At 48.8% G+C, this 19578-nt stretch overlaps 1 long non-coding RNA gene across 1 annotated transcript in view; it reads right to left on the bottom strand.

Moving 5' to 3' along the window:
- Nucleotides 1–19578, bottom strand: part of LOC144792785 (uncharacterized) — a 165760-nt gene that overhangs the window by 65883 nt on the left and 80299 nt on the right. The window contains exon 2 of the long non-coding RNA XR_013602618.1: nt 5204–5330. This is a non-coding gene — a long non-coding RNA (uncharacterized LOC144792785). The remainder of the gene's footprint in view (nt 1–5203; nt 5331–19578) is intronic.

The raw sequence follows: 19578 nt of genomic DNA, 5'->3' as shown, positions 1-19578 counted from the left end.
AGAGGATGCTGCGTTCTGCCTCTTTAAATTTAGCACAACAACAATGGGAGAGGTAGGGAAAATTAAGGACACTCTCTCAATCCCCAATTAGATACAAATAAACAAAAACAGAGAGGTCAGGTCAATCTCTGAAAACCACAAAGACGGAGTCAAATAAGAATCACACACCCACTTTGGGTGGGAAGGAAAGCCCTCACACACCGACCTAGTCAGTGTCATGCTTCATCATTGGGCCCCACCAAAGAGGCCGAGTGCCTCTTCGGTGTGCTACGACGCCAGAAAGACTGCGGAGCTGGTTGTGTGAGAAGGGCGTGCTGTGAGGTAAAATTAAAATTAAAAGTGCCTGAAAAGGTATCAAAATAACAAATTTTAATAAGTGATCCCTAAGGCACAGAACAAAGAGTATTATGTGTCTGAATTTAGCTGCCAAGGTTTTAGGATTGGTTAAATTCAGAAATACTTACATCAGTCAACATGTTTCTGCCATATGGGTGGTTTCAATTTACAAAGGCATTCATCAGGACTAGACCCCGGCGGTATGGACTCTCTAATCGTCCACCCTGACCTGGGGACGTGAAAGTGAAAATCTAAAAAAGGTGAAAAAGTGCTAAAAATAGAAGAGCGAGTTGCTCATTCCAAAAAATTCTCCAAATTGTGGAGTATCTCAGCACTTTAAAACAGGGCGCTACTTGCATCATGGGTCCCCGAAGATGGGGTCCGGTACTGAGGCAACACCCAGGTTCATAGCGGGCTGAGAGCGTTGAGGGCGATGTGCCAGGCACGCTCCAACCCCCCTCCCGAGACCCATGGTGCAAGTAGCGCCCTGTTTTAAAGTGCTGAGATACTCCACAATTTGGAGAATTTTTTGGAATGAGCAACCCGCTCTTCTATTTTTAGCACTTTTTCAACTTTTTTAGATTTTCACTTTCACGTCCCCAGGTCAGGGTGGACGATTAGAGAGTCCATACCGCCGGGGTCTAGTCCTGATGAATGCCTTGGTAAATTGAAACCACCCATATTTTATTTATTTAAAAAAAAATTAAAAATGTATAGAGCGCAGCGTATACCCATGGGTGTCTTGGCGCTATAACTTTGCTGAAGATCCCAGATTTAAGTGGTATCTACCTTAAAACGTATTGTTACTGAACAGATTATTGGTCGAATAACCAGGTTTTTACCAATTTTCTAAATTGAAGTAACGAGGGTGACAGTTTTATTTCCTTTGGAAGCATGTTCCAGATTTTGGCAGCAGCGTTAGTAAAGCTTCTATCGCCCCATGTCACCGTCCTGGTGCGTGGTACTACCAGTAGGTGTCTCTGTTCGGAGCGTAAGGATCTTTTTGGTAGATAGTAACAGAGTTTCTGTTTGAGAAATGCTGGTCCAAGACCCTTGAGGGCTTTATAGGTGAGACACAAGGTCTTGAATCTAATGCGATTTCTCACTGTTAACCAGTGGAAATTTCTTATCGCTTGCTTGGTGGACTGAAACTTAGGAATGCCAGCTAGTAGCCTTGCGGCAGCATTTTGTATGAGCTGCAGTTTGGCCACCACCCGTGCCTGGGCATTTACAAACAGTCCGTTACAGTAGTCAAGTGATGAGAGTACTAAGGAGCTCACCACTGTTTTCCTAGCACTCTCAGGGAGATAGGGCAGGATTTTTCTAATGATCTTAAGCTTGTAGAAAGCAGACGACGCAACCTGGTTGGCATGGTTGGAAAAATTAAGATTGTCGTCAAATATAATTCCTAAGTTCCTGACCTTTTTCACTGGTTCTGGGGGGGGTCCGAGAGGTGTCGGCCACCAAAGAGTGGACCACTGCGGCGATAGATTTCCAAAGATCATTACCTCGGTTTTCTCCGAGTTGAGGCGCAAGCAATTCTCAGACATCCATTCCTTGATGGCAAGCATGCCTTCTTGGAATCTCGCGGCAACCTCCTCACCATTGTTCTTAATTGCGATCACCAGTTGGGTGTCGTCGGCGTAAGAGGTAAGGCTCATCCGGTAGTTCTTAATCACCCTTGCTAAGTCCGACACATAGATGTTAAAGAGTGTCGGACTTAGGGATGAGCCTTGCGGGACGCCACATGGGAGGGCGAGCTGAGGGGATTGAAATGCGCCCAATGTCACTGCCTGCGTTCTATTGGACAGGAATGAAGCCAGAAGCTCCTTGGCCTTTGAGCAAATGCCAGAAACATGTTGACTGATGTAAGTATTTCTGAATTTAACCAATCCTAAAACCTTGGCAGCTAAATTCAGACACATAATACTCTTTGTTCTGTGCCTTAGGGATCACTTATTAAAATTTGTTATTTTGATACCTTTTCAGGCACTTTTAATTTTAATTTTACCTCACAGCACGCCCTTCTCACACAACCAGCTCCGCAGTCTTTCTGGCGTCGTAGCACACCGAAGAGGCACTCGGCCTCTTTGGTGGGGCCCGATGATGAAGCATGACACTGACTAGGTCGGTGTGTGAGGGCCTTCTAAACCACCCAAAGTGGGTGTGTGATTCTTATTTGACTCCGTCTTTGTGGTTTTCAGAGATTGACCTGATCTTTAAATTTAGCAGCAACATCCAGATTTAAACGAACTAGGATGGGGGTCGGGCTTTTAGTGTGGTGGCGGCTCGTCTCTGGAACGAGCTGCCTCTTGAAATCGGACAATCCAACACACTGACTATTTTTAGGAAAAGCCTAAAAACCGGGCTGTTTCCTAGAGGCTGTTAATTCGATCATGCGCTGCAACGGAGGCCATATGTAGAAAGCTGAGCGCCAAGATACCCGTAGGGTGAAGTTGTTGCGCTATATAAGAAATAAATACATACATACACTATGATGGGGCCATTAGTGAACAACACATGGGGCACTAAGACTGGGCCACTAGTAAACAGTGCAGGGCACTATGACTGGGCCAATAGTGACCAGTGCATGACACCATGTCTGGGCCACTAGATAACCATGCATGGCAATAGGACTGGGCCACTGGTGAACAGTGCGTGGCACACTATGACTGGGCCGTTAGAGAACAGTGCATGGCACACTATGATCGGGCCACTAGTGAACAGTGCATGGCACACTACGACTGGGCCACGTGTGAACAGTGCATGGCTAACTATGACTGGGCCAATAGTGAACAGTGCATGGCATACTATGACTGAGAAACTAGTGAACAGTGCATGGCACTATGACTTGGCCACTAGTGAACAATGTGTGACACACTATTATCGGGCCACTAGTGATCATTGCATGGCGCATTATGACCAGCCACTAGTGAACAGTGCATGCCACACTATGACTGGGCCACTAGTGAACAGTGCATGGCACTTTGACTAGGCCACTAGTGAGCAGCACATGCCACACTATGACTGGGCCACTAGAGCACAGTGCATGGCACACTATGACTGGGCCACTAGAGAACAGATCATGGAAAACTATGACTGGGCCACTAGTGAACACTGCATGGCATTTTGACTAGGCCACTAGTGAGCAGCACATGCCACACTATGACTGGGCCACTAGAGAACAGTGCATGGCACACTATGATTGGGCCACTAGAGAACAGATCATGGCACACTATGACTGGGCCACTAGTGAGCAGCACATGCCACACTTTGACTGGCCCACTAGTGAACAGTGCATGGCACACTATGACTGGGCCACTAATGAACATTGCATGGTGCATTATGACCGTCCCACTAGTAAACAGTGCATGCCACACTATGACTGGACCACTAGTGATCAGTGCAAGGCACACTATGACTGGGCCACTAGTGAGCAGCACATGCCACACTTTGACTGGGCCACTAGTGAACAGTGCATGGCACACTATGACTGGGCCACTAGAGAACAGTGCATGGCACACTATGACTGGGCCACTAGAGAACAGATCATGGCACACTATGACTGGGCCACTAGTGAGCAGCACATGCCACACTATGACTGGGCCACTAGTGAACATTGCATGGCGCATTATGACTGGCCCACTAGTAAACAGTGCATGCCACACTATGACTGGACCACTAGTGAACAGTGCATGGCACTTTGACTAGGCCACTAGTGAGCAGCACATGCCACACTATGACTGGTCCACTAGAGAACAGTGCATGGCACACTATGACTGGGCCACTAGAGAACAGATCATGGCACACTATTATCGGGCCACTAATGAACATTGCATGGCACATTATGACCGGCCCACTAGTAAACAGTGCATGCCACACTATGACTGGGCCACTAGTGAACAGTGCATGGCACTTTGACTAGGCCACTAGTGAGCAGCACATGCCACACTATGACTGGGCCACTAGAGAACAGTGCATGGCACACTGTGACTGGGCCACTAGAGAACAGATCATGGCACACTATGACTGCACCACTAGTGAACAGTGCATGGCATTTTGACTAGGCCACTAGTGAGCTGTGCATGGCACACGATGACTGGGCCACTAGAGAACAGTGCATGGCACACTATGACTGGGCCACTAAAGAACAGATCATGGCACACTATGACTGGGCCACTTCTGAGCAGCACATGCCACACTATGACTGGGCCACTAGAGAACAGTGCATGGCACACTATGACTTGGCCACTAGAGAACAGATCATGGCACACTATGATTGGGCCACTAGAGAACAGATCATGACACACTATGACTGGGCCTCTAGTGAGCAGCACATGCCACACCTTGAAAGGGCCACTAGTGAACCGTGCATGGCACACTATGATCAGGCCACTAGTAAACAGTGCATTGCACACTATGACTGGGCCACTAGTAAACAGTGCATGGCATACTATGACTGAGCCACTAGTGAACAGTGCATGGCACTATGTCTGGGCCACTAGTGAACAATGTGTGGCACACTATGATCGAGCCACTAGAGAACAGTGCATGGCACACTATGATCAGGCCACTAGTGAACAGTGCATAGCACATACGACTGGGCCACTAGTGAACAGTGCATGGCATACTATGACTGAGCCACTAGTGAACAGTGCATGGCACTATGCCTTGGCCACTAGTGAACAATGTGTGGTACACTGTGATCGAGCCACTAGTGAATAGTGAATGGCACACTATGACGGGGCCACTAGTGAACAGTGAATGGAACTTTTACTAGGCTACTAGTGATCAGTGCATTGCATATTCTTCATGCCCTCTCATCGTCAGGGCGCAGTATCTGTGGACACTCTGGACCTGGACTCACCTGCAAAGAGTTAAAGATGGCGAACATGTACTGGAAAACGATGGCCCGGTCATTGACCGCCAGCACCCCGAAGATCCAGGAACTGCCCAAAATCGGAAGCAGAACCGCCACAGCCTTGGCAGTCAGCCTGGTGGGAAGAAGCAAAGCAGAGGGGGTGTGAGGAACACAAACAGGAGGAAGAAGATGCAAGCATTACAGAGATGTGACTATGAAAAGAGAGTACGAAAAGATGTGCATTAAAAAAGCATAACAGCATTCAACAGGCTTAATATTGAAACCAAATATTCGTCACAAACAGAGCATATCTTTAAAACTAAAATGTTTAATGTACGAAAGAAGGTGGGTTTAAGAAAGAAAATGTGATATTTGAGAGGTTGATTTGATTATTAAAAATAATTTGAGTTTAAAAAGAAAATGTAAGTATCAAAACAATTTTGTAAAAAACAACATAGTATTTGAATGTTAGCAAGATCATATTGTAGTAAACATTGTCGTTAAAAAGATGAGGTGTTCCAATTAACTATAAAATGAAATACTCCAGCACTGGCTCTGGATCACAAAAAGAGAAACCTAAGGGGCATATTTACAAGGAATCGGCGGAGCGTGGCGCTGAGGCAAAATTTGCAGCGCCGCACTTTGTCATTTCCAAAACGCGGGGATTCGCTGTATTTCCCTAGTGTTGGTGCTAAAAATAGCCTCCTAGGGCCAACACAGGCTTCTTTGTGCCGAAGTACAAGGGTTCCTTCGTTGCAGGGAATATTGTCTATGTGAAATAATGGCGATTTGTTAATTCTATGTGTGCTGCAGAATACAGCACACAGAAAAGTAACACATCATCATTATGTAATGATTGTTTATATGCAGCAAGGGACACCTTCTTGCACATCAACACTCAGCGATGACGTTTTGATCTCAATATAATTAAACAATTAATAAATAAAAGTATTTCTCCTCATTTCGTCATTCTAACGCCTGCTATTGCAGATCCTTGTAAATCTGGGGCAGCTTAAAAAAGCAATGGGTGCTGCGGTGTAACACCCTCAGCAACGCTCATTGCACGCCACTTTCACGCAGATACCGACGTGTACGGGTATCATATTTACAAAGCAGCGTTATTCCCTGCACTTTGTAAATATGGAACAGGGCATTGAGCCACCAGAACACCGGTAAAAGTGATGTTTTTGGTGGGGCAATCCCCCTGTAAACATGTCCCCTAGTGTCAGCATCTCCTTAGGCAGATGTAGGCAATGTAAGCGTCGATGCTTTTTTCCGGATGAGGCTGATGTACCACAAGGGAGGACTCCATCTTAAAGACAGTAGGCCCGATTCACAGAACTAACTTAAGAAAAAATCCTAAACTTACTACCATTTCGGTATTCACAGAAGGCACTCATTTCGGAATTCACAGAAGTTAGGAGTCCTAACTTTAGGACTCCTAAATGCCTACAGTGAATACCGAAAGTCTTAAAAACAGGATTTTTCTCAGTTTAGGAGTAGTAAGGTTTGGACTCCTAAATGCCTTCTGTGAATAATGAAAGTCTCAAAGTTAGGATTTTTCTCAGTTTAGGACTCCTAACTTTACTGCTCCTAAAATGAGAAAAATCCTAACTTTAAGACTTTTGGTATTCACAGAAGGCATTTAGGAGTCCTAAAGTCAGAACTCCTAATTTCTGTGAATACCAAAATGAGTAAGTGCCTTCTGCGAATATCAAAATGGCAGTAAGTTTAGGATTGTGTCTTAAGTTAGTTCTGTGAATCGGGCCCGGAGAGGACATGTTTATCAACTGAGACGTTCCAAGAGAGGAGCATTGGCCACCAGCTCAAACCAAACCTGTGCAATGTATTGTTTCTAGAATGTTATTAGTGGACTCTCTGTGAGTCACACTTGGCCAGAACTAACGTTTCACCATTCTTTATGTACTTGTGCTCCTTGCTATTCCACCCAGGGTCACTCAGAAGGGGCGTGGCAGTGCGTCCAGTCAAAGAGCGGAGAAGACACTGGGTAGATCCAAGCCTGAATCCATCATGAAGATTGTAGTAAGGATCTTCTGTCCCAAATGTAAGGGTCACTTCTCCATCCAAACTTGGAAATGCTCCACCTTCCTGCCTGAAGTTTGGGAGGGAATCCTCTGCGGACCTCTCTGCAGTGAAAGAGGCTCCAGAAATGATACTATGGTTGATGTGTGCTCTGCAGAGTTTCTGCTGCAACAGGTGTCAATTCTTTCTGCTCACATGTGGTCCCTGTTTCCCAAAACCAGGATTGCTTCCTATTTTCAACTGTTTGTCAGGAACAGAAAGCCCTGGACTTGTGCTCTGTGCTGATGAGATGCTATTCCTCTGGTGAAACCTCTGAGAGCAGACGCGAACACGAATGGTGGTGTGGGCACAAAGCCGAGAAACCTTTGGTGGCATGGGTGAATGAGTATGTGAAACTACCCGTCTTCAATGGTGTGAGGCAATCTGCACAAGAGCAACTGTTCACTGTTTATACTTCTTGAGAACGTTGTTGTGAAATCCACAACAGGCCTCACGCCACCCGCTGTTTAGTCCCAGAAGAAATTAAGCTTCCAACTTTCAAAGGTACCTTCTTCATCAAGAGTTCGAGTTGTGTTGGAGGAGGGGAGAGACAGGTGGAGAGTTCCCTGAAAATAGTGGACAGAACCCCAATTACATATTCAGAAGGATCAACTGGTCTACAGTACTCTCCCCATCTCAGGAGGTAGCCCGGTAGTCTCCGCCATCTCAGGAGGTACCCCGGTACTCTTTCCCATCTCAGAAGGTACCCTGGTACTCTCACCAGTCTCAGGAGGTACCTTGGTACTCTTTCCCATTTCAGGAGGTACCCCGGTACTCTCCCAATCTCAGGAGGTACCCCGGTACTCTCCCCAAACTCAGGATCACTGTCTAAGGAGGTACCCCGGTACTGTCTGCCTTCTCAGGAGGTACCCTGGTACTCTCTCCCTTCTCAGGAGGTACCCTGGTACCCTCCCCATCTCAGGAGGTACCCTGGTACTCATTCCCATCTCAGGAGGTACCCCCGTACTCTCCCCCATCTCAGGAGGTACCCTGGTACTCATCCCCATCTCAGAAGGTACCCCGGTAGTCTCCGCCATCTCAGGAGGTACCCTGGTACTCTTTCCCATCTCAGAAGGTACCCTGATACTCTCCCCCGTCTCAGGAGGTACCCCGGTAGTCTCCACCATCTCAGAAGGTACCCTGGTACTCTCCCCGTCTCAGGAGGTACCCCGGTAGTCTCCGCCATCTCAGGAGGTACCCTGGTACTCTTTCCCATCTCAGAAGGTACCCTGGTACTCTCCCCCGTCTCAGGAGGTATCTTGGTACTCTTTTCCATCTCAGGAGGTACCCTGGTACTCATTCCCATCTCAGGAGGTACCCTGGTATTCTCCCCCATCACAGAAGGTACCCCAGTACTCTCCTCCGTCTCAGGCGGTACCCCGGTACTCTCCCTGTCTCTGGAGGTACTCTGGTAGTCTCCCCCATCTCAGAAGGTACCCCAGTACTCTCCTCCGTCTCAGGCGATACCCCGGTACTCTCCTCCGTCTCAGGCGGTACCCCGGTACTCTCCTCCGTCTCAGGCAGTACCCCGGTACTCTCCCTGTCTCTGGAGGTACTCTGGTAGTCTCCCCCATCCCAGAAGGTACCCTGGTACTCTCCTCCATCTCAGGCGGTACCCTGGTACTCTCCCTGCCTATGAAGGTACTCTAGTAGTCTCCCCCATCTCAGAAGGTACCCCGGTACTCTCCTCCGTCTCAGGCGGTACCCCGGTACTCTCCTCCGTCTCAGGCGGTACCCCGGTACTCTCCTCTGTCTCAGGCAGTACCCTGGTACTCTCCCTGTCTCTGGAGGTACTCTGGTAGTCTCCCCCTTCTCAGGAGGTACCCAGTACTCTCTGGTGTCTTACGAGGTACCCCGTACTCTTCCCCCTCCTCAGGAGGTACCTGGTACTCTCCACCGTCTCAGAATGATCTGGGGGGTACTGTAGAGGCAGTAGTGAATCCTGGCGGGTCCTTAACAGGAAAGTACTCTGACAGTAAGGTGGTGGGTAATTCTGAGTTCACTAAAAGGCAGGTTCCTGCTGCCTGAGTTTAAGACTTCTAATACTTGGGACATGTTATTACTGTGAATAATGTGCTGAGCCGCACGATGAAAGCGACAGACTAGGACGCACGTGGGCGTGGTTTGACAAATGGAGGAGGTGCCCAGGGATTCTCTCACCTACAGTGTAGGCAGAGAGTGACGTTGCAGCTGCTCACAATGATGGGGTATTTGGAAGCCCTGCTAAACCTACAGAGGACAAAGCATGTTGCCAGCTTTCCTATCAACCTCACCAGCTAGCCTACCCTGCACTCTGTTATTTTAATGGTGACATTGTGCTTGTTTTGCCCACATGCTCCCAGGGGTTCCTTAGGGCTAACTCTCCCCTTCCTTGAACAGGCAGAAAGTTCTACCTTCAGATGAAGTTCGGAGACTCTGGAGCCGTCATCAGTTCAGGGCTGACAGGTGGTCCTTCCAACACAGGAAAAGCATCTTTATTGCCAACATAGCATCTGGGTGGACCATTAGAATATTCATTGTGGTATAAGAACATTTACAGCCAATGGGAGATCAGTATTGCTTGGAAGAAACATATTCGCACTCGAAACGCGCCCCGCACGAACGCAAGAGGACGTTTTCCTAGTGAAGTAGGTATTGATGAAGGTAGAGGCAGAGCTAGTGATCTATACATGACTGCACTGGGTGATCAGGAGGAAATGAATTTGCCCATGCCTCCAGCTCTCTGCTGCCAGCTCTCTGCCATGAGCTGTCCACCTCGCGGTCTCCACCATCAGCCCTCCGCTGCCAGCTCTCCACCACGAGCACTCCGCCACGGGCTCTGCACCTCGAGCTCTCTGCCACTGGCTCTCCACCGCCAGCTATCTGCCATAAGCTCTCCATCTCACGCTCTCCACCATAAGATCTCTGACGTGAGTTCTACGACACGAGCTATGTGGCGCGAGCTCTCCACCATGAGACCTCCGCCACAGGTTCTGTGTCTCGAGTTCTCAGCACAATCGCTCCACTGTAAGCTGTCTGCCAAGAGCTCTCCTCCTTGCGCACTCCACCATGAGCTCTCCACTGTGAGCTCTCCGTCATGAGCTCTCAACTGTGAACGCTCAACCACGAGCTCGGTGCCGCGAGCTCTATGGCACGAGCTCTCTGCCACGAGCTCTGCGCCGTGAGCTCTCTGTCACGAGCTCTGCGCCGTGAGCTCTCTGACACGAGCTCTGCGCCGCGAGCTCTCTGCCACGAGCTCTGTGCTGTGAGCTCTCTGCCACGAGCTCTGTGCTGTGAGCTCTCTGTCACAGGCTCTGTGCTGTGAGCTCTCTGCCACGAGCTCTGCGCCGCGAGCTCTCTGCCACGAGCTCTGTGCTGTGAGCTCTCTGCCACGAGCTCTGTGCTGCGAGCTCTCTGCCACGAGCTCTGTGCTGCGAGCTCTCTGCCACAAGCTCTGTGCTGTGAGCTCTCTGCCACGAGCTCTGTGCCGCGAGCTCTCTGACACGAGCTGTCTGCCACGAGCTCTGTGCTGTGAGCTCTCTGTCACAGGCTCTGTGCTGTGAGCTCTCTGCCACGAGCTCTGTGCCGCGAGCTCTCTGACACAGTCTCTGTGCTGCGAGCTCTCTGCCACGAGCTCTGCGCCGTGAGCGCTCTGCCACGAGCTCTGTGCTGCGAGCTCTCTGCCACGAGCTCTGCGCCGTGAGCCACGAGCTCTGTGCTGTGAGCTCTCTGCCACGAGCTCTGTGCCGCGAGCTCTCTGACACGAGCTGTCTGCCACGAGCTCTATGCTGTGAGCTCTCTGCCACGAGCTCTGCGCCGTGAGCTCTCTGCCACGAGCTCTGTGCCGTGAGCTCTCTGTCACAGTCTCTGTGCTGCGAGCTCTCTGCCACGAGCTCTGCGCCGTGAGCGCTCTGTCACAGGCTCTGTGCTGTGAGCTCTCTGCCACGAGCTCTGTGCCGTGAGCTCTCTGCCACGAGCTTTGCGCCGTGAGCTCTCTGCCACGAGCTCTGTGCCGTGAGCTCTCTGCCACGAGCTCTGTGCCGCGAGCTCTCTGCCACGAGCTCTGTGCCGTGAGCTCTCTGCCATGAGCTCTGTGCCGTGGGCTCTCTGCCACGAGCTCTGTGCTGTGAGCTCTCTGTCACAGTCCCTGTGCTGCGAGCTCTCTGCCACGAGCTCTGCGCCGTGAGCGCTCTGTCACAGGCTCTGCGCTGTGAGCTCTCTGCCACGAGCTCTGTGCCGCGAGCTCTCTGACACGAGCTGTCTGCCACGAGCTCTCTGCCACGAGCTCTGTGCCGTGAGCTCTCTGTCACAGGCTCTGCGCTGCGAGCTCTGTGCCACGAGCTCTGCACTGTGAGCTCTCTGTCACAGGTTCTGTGCTGCGAGCTCTCTGCCACGAGCTCTGTGCCGTGAGCTCTCTGTCACAGGCTCTGTGCCGCGAGCTCTCTGCCACGAGCTCTGTGCCGTGAGCTCTCTGTCACAGGCTCTGTGCTGCGAGCTCTCTGCCACGAGCTCTGTGCCGTGAGCTCTCTGTCACAGTCTCTGTGCTGCGAGCTCTCTGCCACGAGCTCTCTGCCACGAGCTCTGTGCCGTGAGCTCTCTGCCACAAGCTTTGTGCCGTGAGCTCTCTGCCACAAGCTCTGTGCCGTGAGCTCTCTGCCACAAGCTCTGTGCCGTGAGCTCTCTGACACGAGCTGTCTGCCACGAGCTCTCTGCCACGAGCTCTGCGCTGCGAGCTCTCTGCCACGAGCTCTGTGCCGTGAGCTCTCTGTCACAGGCTCTGCGCTGCGAGCTGTCTGCCATGAGCTCTGTGCCGTGAGCTCTCTGTCACAGGCTCTGCGCTGCGAGCTCTCTGCCACGAGCTCTGTGCCGTGAGCTCTCTGTCACAGTCTCTGTGCTGCGAGCTCTCTGCCACGAGCTCTGAGCCGTGAGCTCTTTGCCACGAGCTCTGAGCCGTGAGCGCTCTGTCACAGGCTCTGTGCCGCAAGCTCTCTGACACAGTCTCTGTGCTGCAAGCTCTCTGCCATGAGCTCTGTGCCGTGAGCTCTCTGTCACAGGCTCTGTGCTGCGAGCTCTCTGCCATGAGCTCTGTGCCGTGAGCTCTCTGTCACAGGCTCTGCGCTGCAAGCTCTCTGCCACGAGCTCTCTGCCATGAGCTCTGTGCCGTGAGCTCTCTGTCACAGGCTCTGCGCTGCGAGCTCTCTGCCACAAGCTCTGTGCCGTGAGCTCTCTGCCACAAGCTCTGTGCCGTGAGCTCTCTGCCATGAGCTCTGCGCTGCGAGCTCTCTGCCACGAGCTCTCTGCCACGAGCTCTCTGCCACGAGCTTTGCGCCGTGAGCTCTCTGTCACAGGCTCTGCGCTGCAAGCTCTCTGCACGAGCTCTGTGCCGCGAGCTCCTTGCCACGAGCTCTGCGCTGTGAGCTCTCTGCCACGAGCTCTGCGCTGCGAGCTCTCTGCCACAAGCTCTGTGCCGTGAGCTCTCTGTCACAGGCTCTGCGCTGCGAGCTCTCTGCCATGAGCTCTGCGCCGTGAGCTCTCTGCCACGAGCTCTCTGCCACGAGCTTTGCGCCGTGAGCTCTCTGTCACAGGCTCTGCGCTGCGAGCTCTCTGTCACTGATGAAGCAAAGCTTCGCATATTTTGCGGCTTGCCGAAGTCATGAACCTCGTTTATGTGTAATAAGGTAACATAAGTATGTTCTACTAACGTTTATTTTTGTTTAGGCAAATTTTATGAAGCTTGCCTACGTGTATTTCTAATACACTTACCCCGTGTACTTTAACATGGCCGCCGCTTGTATTTTAGTTACTGCGCATGCGTCAGCCACACTCACGTGTCCTGACGCGTCTGCAGAAGTGGAGGGAAATTTATGCGCATGCGCATGCGTAATTCATAGCTGTGCTTATCATGTGGTACTGCTCGTGCCACTGCTCTTGTGCCGTATCAATATAGCTAACATTTAGAACGCATAAGTTTATTTCTTGATGATGAGTTAAAAGTACAAACCCTGTGATGTGTTTTCATGATGACATTATTATGTATTAATTTGTTTTCGCTTACTTTTCATGTACCGCGGGGAATGGGGGTCTGTCTGTACTGAAAGCCATCTTGGAGGTCCCTTCTGCGCAGATGCGACTTTCCGGGGACCTGACAACCTTGGCTGATGGAACTTAGCCAGCTGGCAGTAGTGGGCAAGATGCTCCTGAGAACTGACCTGCAAGCTCGGCTGAACGGAGTCACATGACCCTACTACGTTACAATGTTAAATTGTCATTGTGTTTCTGCACAGTTTCTCCTGGGAACCCCAAACCTGCTAGGCGGTACCCAAGTATGCTAATGAAGGCTTAAAATCTTGTATTGTGATTGGTGTGTTACCCAAATCCTACCTTAGGACCAATCGAAATTGAGGGATTCTGACACTTTGCAACATTGGGGGGTGGTACACTGTCCCCAAACTGTATATCTACCCTGGGTTCACCTAGGGAGCCGTCCGACTTGTCTGGTTTAGCTGACCTGTCACTGACCCATCGTACTCAATAGGTGACTGAAGATACAGAGCGCAGCAGAGCACTCTGTCCGAATTTGACCATAGACTAAGGTTCTACTGAACCTTAAAGTGCTGGCGAAGCACTTTGCTGGGAGTTCGCTGACCCAATCGGGGTCTTGATCGATAACTGCAGAGCGGGTGGAGCGCAGGCGTTGCTTCCAAACTGTGGGTTCCGGTCCTGTCCTGAGCGGTCCTGTCCTGAGGGTTTGCTGTCCTGTCCTGAGGTCTTGTCCTGATTCCTAATCCGAGGGTATCCTGTCCTATCCGGGGTGTCCATTCTGCACCTGCTGTCCTTTGAGGGGTATCCTTCCTTGAGGGTTTCCTGTCCTTAACTAACCCGTGGCCAGGGTTTGGTTATCACACCTTTCTAGGTAAATATTGCTCCGAACCTCTTAAATCTTGCACCTTCTGAATTTCTAACTTTTGCTTTAATAAAGTTCATCATTGCATATGTTATATTTTTCCATGTCTTTCCGCAACTACTGAAAGTCAATTTCATATTTCCATAAGTTTGTTGAAAGGGCATAAAGTGGCCCCTGACAAACTACAGTTCTGTGCAAAATCAGTGAAATATCTAGGACACCAGATAGAAAAGGGTGTCAGAAAAGTCACATCAGAAAGAGTGAGAATAATTCAAAAGATGCAGTTGCCCCGTACTCAAAAAGACGTCAGAATGTTCCTGGGAGTACTAGGATACTGCAGGCAGTGGATTCTGGGATTTGCAGTCTTAGCCAGGCCTTTGATAAAAATGACCACGAGAGGAATGCCAGACATTGTAGAATGGGACGATGAAAGCCTAATGGCTTTCACAAGACTGAAAAACTGTCTGTGTACAGCCCCTGCGCTGGGAATGCCAGATTATTCCAAAGAGTTTGCCCTATTCTGTGACACTCGCGATAATTGCGCATTGTCAGTCCTGACTCAAGAACATGGCACGACCAGAAGGCCTGTGGCCTATTTCTCTGCCACCTTGGACCCAGTAGCTGCTGGGTTACCAGGCTGTCTGAAAGCAGTAGCTGCTACCTGTGCAAGTTTGGAACAGAGTGAGTCCATAGTCATGGGACATCCTGTGACTGTGTATGTTTCACATGGAGTGGTAATTCTATTGACCAGAACTAAAACGCAGTATCTCACCCCTAGTCGGGTGACTAAATACGAGAGGATTCTTGTGGGTGCAGCAAATGTAAGCATTGTTAGGTGCGGTATTCTGAATCCTGCCACTTTACTCCCCGACTCCCTGGAAATGGAAGGTGGGGATGATGATGAACATGATTGCATTGATCTGACAGAGTTCAGCACAAAACCACGCCCAGACATAAAAGAAACGCCATTGCCTGAGCATGATAAAGAGCTGTTTGTAGATGGTTCCTGTCTAAGACATGAACTAGGAGGCCTGAGTGCTGCTTATGCAGTAGTCTCTTTAACAAAAATTGAAGAAGCAGGTTACCTATATAACATCAAGTCTGCACAAGTAGCCGAATTGATTGCTATGATAAAAGCTTGCAAAATTGGGAAGAACATACGCATAACAGTGTATACTGACAGTCAGTACTGTTATGGAGTTGTGCATGACTTTGGCCAATTGTGGCTACAGAGGGAATTCCTGACTTCCTCAGGTACTCCCATTCGGAATGCAAAAGTTGTGCATGACCTTTTAGAGGCCATCCAGTTACCCAAGGAACTGGCAGTGGTAAAATGCGGTGCTCATAAGAAGAGCATGGACAAGGTATCACTGGGAAACGATTATGCTGACCGAGTGGCCCAATGGTGCGCCAGAGATCGGTATATCGTAAATCCAAAACGAGGGGGGCCAGGAACCAGCTGCCAGCTTCAGGTGTTTGAAGAAGTGCCTACATGGGATGAAGTGAGAGAGTGGCAGGAGTCGGCTCCTTGGCAAGAAAGAGAGAAATGGAAGGAGGATGGGTGTAGACCGAGACGTGTGGATGGTGTCATCTTGGGCCCAACTGGTATGCCTGTATTACCCCGACACTTGCTTGGCACAATGGCAAGATTAATACATGAAGGATCACACATTGGTAGGGATGCCATGATTCTGGTATTTCAACAGACTTGGTATAGTAAGAAGTTCAGGAAAGTAGCAGAGTCCCTCTGCCAGAGGTGCCTGTCATGTCAACAGATGAACCCAGGCAAGAGGACAATGGTTGAACTGAGCAAAATTGGGAGATCAGGGGGTCCCTTTGTAAGGATACAGATTGATTTCATCACCATGCCCCGTTGTGAAGGGAAGCGATATGTCCTTGTCATTGTTTGCGTATTTTCCAAATGGGTAGAAGCTTACCCTACTCCCCAAAGTGACGCACTGACAGTAGCGAAGTGTTTACTAAAAGAACTGATACCTAGATTCGGGGTGCCATTCATTATTGAATCAGATAAGGGTGGACATTTCCAGAATGAAATACTGGCTGAACTCTGTAAGGCCTTTGGAATAAGGCAAAAACTTCATTGTGCATACCACCCAGAGGCTTCTGGAATAGTGGAACAAGTAAATGGAACTATCAAAAACAGACTAGCAAAGCTGACAGATGCTACTGGCATGACCTGGGTGAAGGCCCTGCCCCTGGTCCTGATGGGACTGAGAAGTGTTCCAGACCGCAAGACAGGCCTAAGTCCCCATGAAATCATTATGGGAAGAGTGATGAGACAAGCATGGGTGCCAGGAAGCAAACTGTTGAGTATTACTGATGATTTGGTGCTCGAATACTGCAGAAGATTGGGTGACCAAGTGCGTTCTATCTCTCGCCAGATTGGAGACGACGGCATCCTCAATCCAACGACTCCTCTCCACAGCTTGGTTCCAGGAGACTGGGTCAAAATAAAGAAGCACACTCGATCAAACTGTCTGGCACCAAGGTGGGGAAAGAAACGCCAAGTAATCCTGGTAACAACCACTGCAGTGAAGGTCGCAGGTATTCCCCAGTGGATCCATGCTGGCCACACCCAGAAGGTATTACCAGACAAAGAATTTGAAGAAGAAGGGCAACCAGCAGAGGACTCTGCAGGAGCCAGACCAGAAGCAGCTGACACCGAGCAGCCCAGCACCAGTCAGGCTGCAGGAACAGCCCAGGAGTAGTTGACTACGAACTGCCAAGAATCCAGCCTGCTGAAGAGGTCCAGGAAGCTGAGCCAGGAGTAGCTGATGACGAGCTGCCAAGCATATGGCCAGAAGAATGGATACCGATGATTGATCTGACTGAAGATCCTATCAGAACAAGAGAGCGACTTAGTGAAGGTAGAGAGTGGACTAGTCAGGAAAAGCAAGGCACAGGCGAAGAACCTCAGCCGCCTGAGATTCACATCAAAACTGAGGAAGGAGAAGGTCAGACAGGGACAGAACAGGTGTTCGATACACCTCCACTAACTCCTGATGCGGATAAGGGACAGCTTAGACATAGAGTGATAGTTCGAGCAGAAGAAAATCAAGAGATCGAAGTGCTTGAACAGGATCAGATAGGGTTAGAAGAACGGGTTCAGGAAACAGAAACAGAAACAGAAACAGAGACAATCGAAAGCCAAAAACAAAATATTCCTGAACTAGGCCAGATTAGTAACCAGGCAGAAGAAATTGATGATAGCCCTGGAACTAGCGAGATAAGGGAAGAAGAAGAAGAAAGTGGAGCAGAATTGCCACAAGCTAAAGAGAATAAGAGGATAAGAGAAGAAAGTGAAGTCCAAGTACCAACTAAGAGACTAAAGAAAAGAAACAACCTGGAGCCTAGGTTCATAAAGAGACTAAGGCTAAGGATAAAGACGGTGGAAGAAAAACGTGCAGAAGCAAGGAGAAGTGCACGGATAGCAGAGCAAGAAGAAAACTCTTCCAAAAGAAGAAGTGAACGAATAAAAGGACAAAACAAGAAATACAAGTCTCCTGAATGGACACTGGTTTTGGAAGAACTTGAAGATCTTGATATAACTGACGTAAGCGACGGAGAGCCCGTCCCTGAGTACTCTGCTGAAGAAGAAGACGAACCACCGTGAATTTGCACAAAGTAAGCTAGCTGTGTAAAGACACAAAGAGGGGTCAAGAAACTTCTTCTGAGCCGAAATGTCTGATTCAACTGTGAATGGTAGACCAAATTGCAGTCGTTGCAAGACGTGCTGCAAGGTGTGTATATGTAGTATAGTAGTACTGATAGTAATATGGATAGGACTAACAATCTTTATACCCTTTACTGTAAGTAAAGATACTAACATTGTCCCTACTGAAATTGTAAATACCGACAGTGAGGAATTGACAACACAGAGTGTAGCAAGACATGAGAGAGCACTGAGACAAACAAAACGAGACTTAGAAGCATCAGATGAGGGAGGACTACATTATCATGGAATTAAGAACAGGACACGCTTAAATGTTTTCGCAAACTTGTTAATACACTATGTAGAGACTATGGAAATTGAAGATTGCTATGTCTGCATGAAGCTACCTACTTCTGTGGCTGAAGGCGTGACATACCATCACTTGCCATTAACATATGGAATCTCCTGTAGCATTTTAGCTAGTTTATTTTACAAAAGAGGACCGTTACAGTACTATTACTCTAATAATGACGTAATCTTTTCTGAACTTCCTATACGTGGGAACTTGAATCCTGTACATACCAAAAGCGACACCATAAGATATATGGGAGACTACTTCTTGACTATAGGTAACATTGACATAGCAGATGCACACAGAGATAACTTGACTTGTTCTTTGCGTGAACAGGAAAAGATGTTCCTGAACATGGCAGAGAAAAGAAGAATTAAAATACAAAAGAAGGCTAATGACGAAAGTCAGAAAAAGCCAAAGTGGGCAGAGAACATGGAAGGCACCTCAAATGGTGGGGCGGGACCTGCTCTGTTGCTGGATTTTGAAAAGAAAGGCAAGCTATGTCTTCACCGCGAGAAGACTAGCTATTATAATAATGTTTTCATTGGTTCCAGTGAATGCGAACATAATTACAAGGTAATTGGAGGTTGGGGTTTCAAAAATGGGTCAGAGCCTGTGTTTCCTGGAATTTATTATATTTGTGGGGACAAGGCTTATTTCAAATTGCCGGATCACTGGTATGGAAGCTGCTATTTTGGCATTGTTTTCCCGAAAATATACCATGTGAATGGAAAAGCTGGAAGCAATGAAGATACTAATGGCTTAGTGCGTAGTAAAAGAGAAAGTATAGGTGAAATTATGGGTAGTATTTTCAGTGCACTGATACCTGGAGTGGGAGTGGTTCTGAACACTCACAGAATTTGCAAATTATCTACTATAGTGGATGTGCTGTCTACTGAAACAGCTCATGGATTTCTGCTGGTCAATACCGAAATGGTTGCGATCAGATCAATGGTTTTGCAGAATCGACTTGCTCTTGACACCTTATTAGCGAAAGAGGGCGGAGTCTGCCGGATGTTGAAGGCGCAACATTGTTGCACTTATATTCCGGATAAAAGTGTACAGATCAAAAGATATGTGAAAAACATTACTAATTTGACAAAGGAACTCAAACCACTCGAGGTTGATAGTGCCTGGAAAAGACTGGTAGATGGTCTCTCCAATGTAGGTCATTGGCTTGCTAGTGTAGGTAAAAGCTTATTGTTCAAGATACTGATGCCAATTGGTATTATAGGTCTTATTATATTTCTCATTTTTATCTGTTGTAAATGCCGCAAGCGCACCAAGAAGCACGAGGTAAATGCAAGAGGGTTGAAACGGAGTGTGGATGAGATTGAATTAGAGGAAGTGAATGATCAGATATACAAAAAGGTGAAGACTTCTCACCCTAC

This window comes from Lissotriton helveticus, chromosome 11 (assembly GCF_964261635.1).
Source record: "Lissotriton helveticus chromosome 11, aLisHel1.1, whole genome shotgun sequence".
NCBI lineage: Eukaryota > Metazoa > Chordata > Amphibia > Caudata > Salamandridae > Lissotriton > Lissotriton helveticus.
Note: the sequence above shows the minus strand (reverse complement) of the source record. Positions and strands in the feature narration are given on the sequence as shown.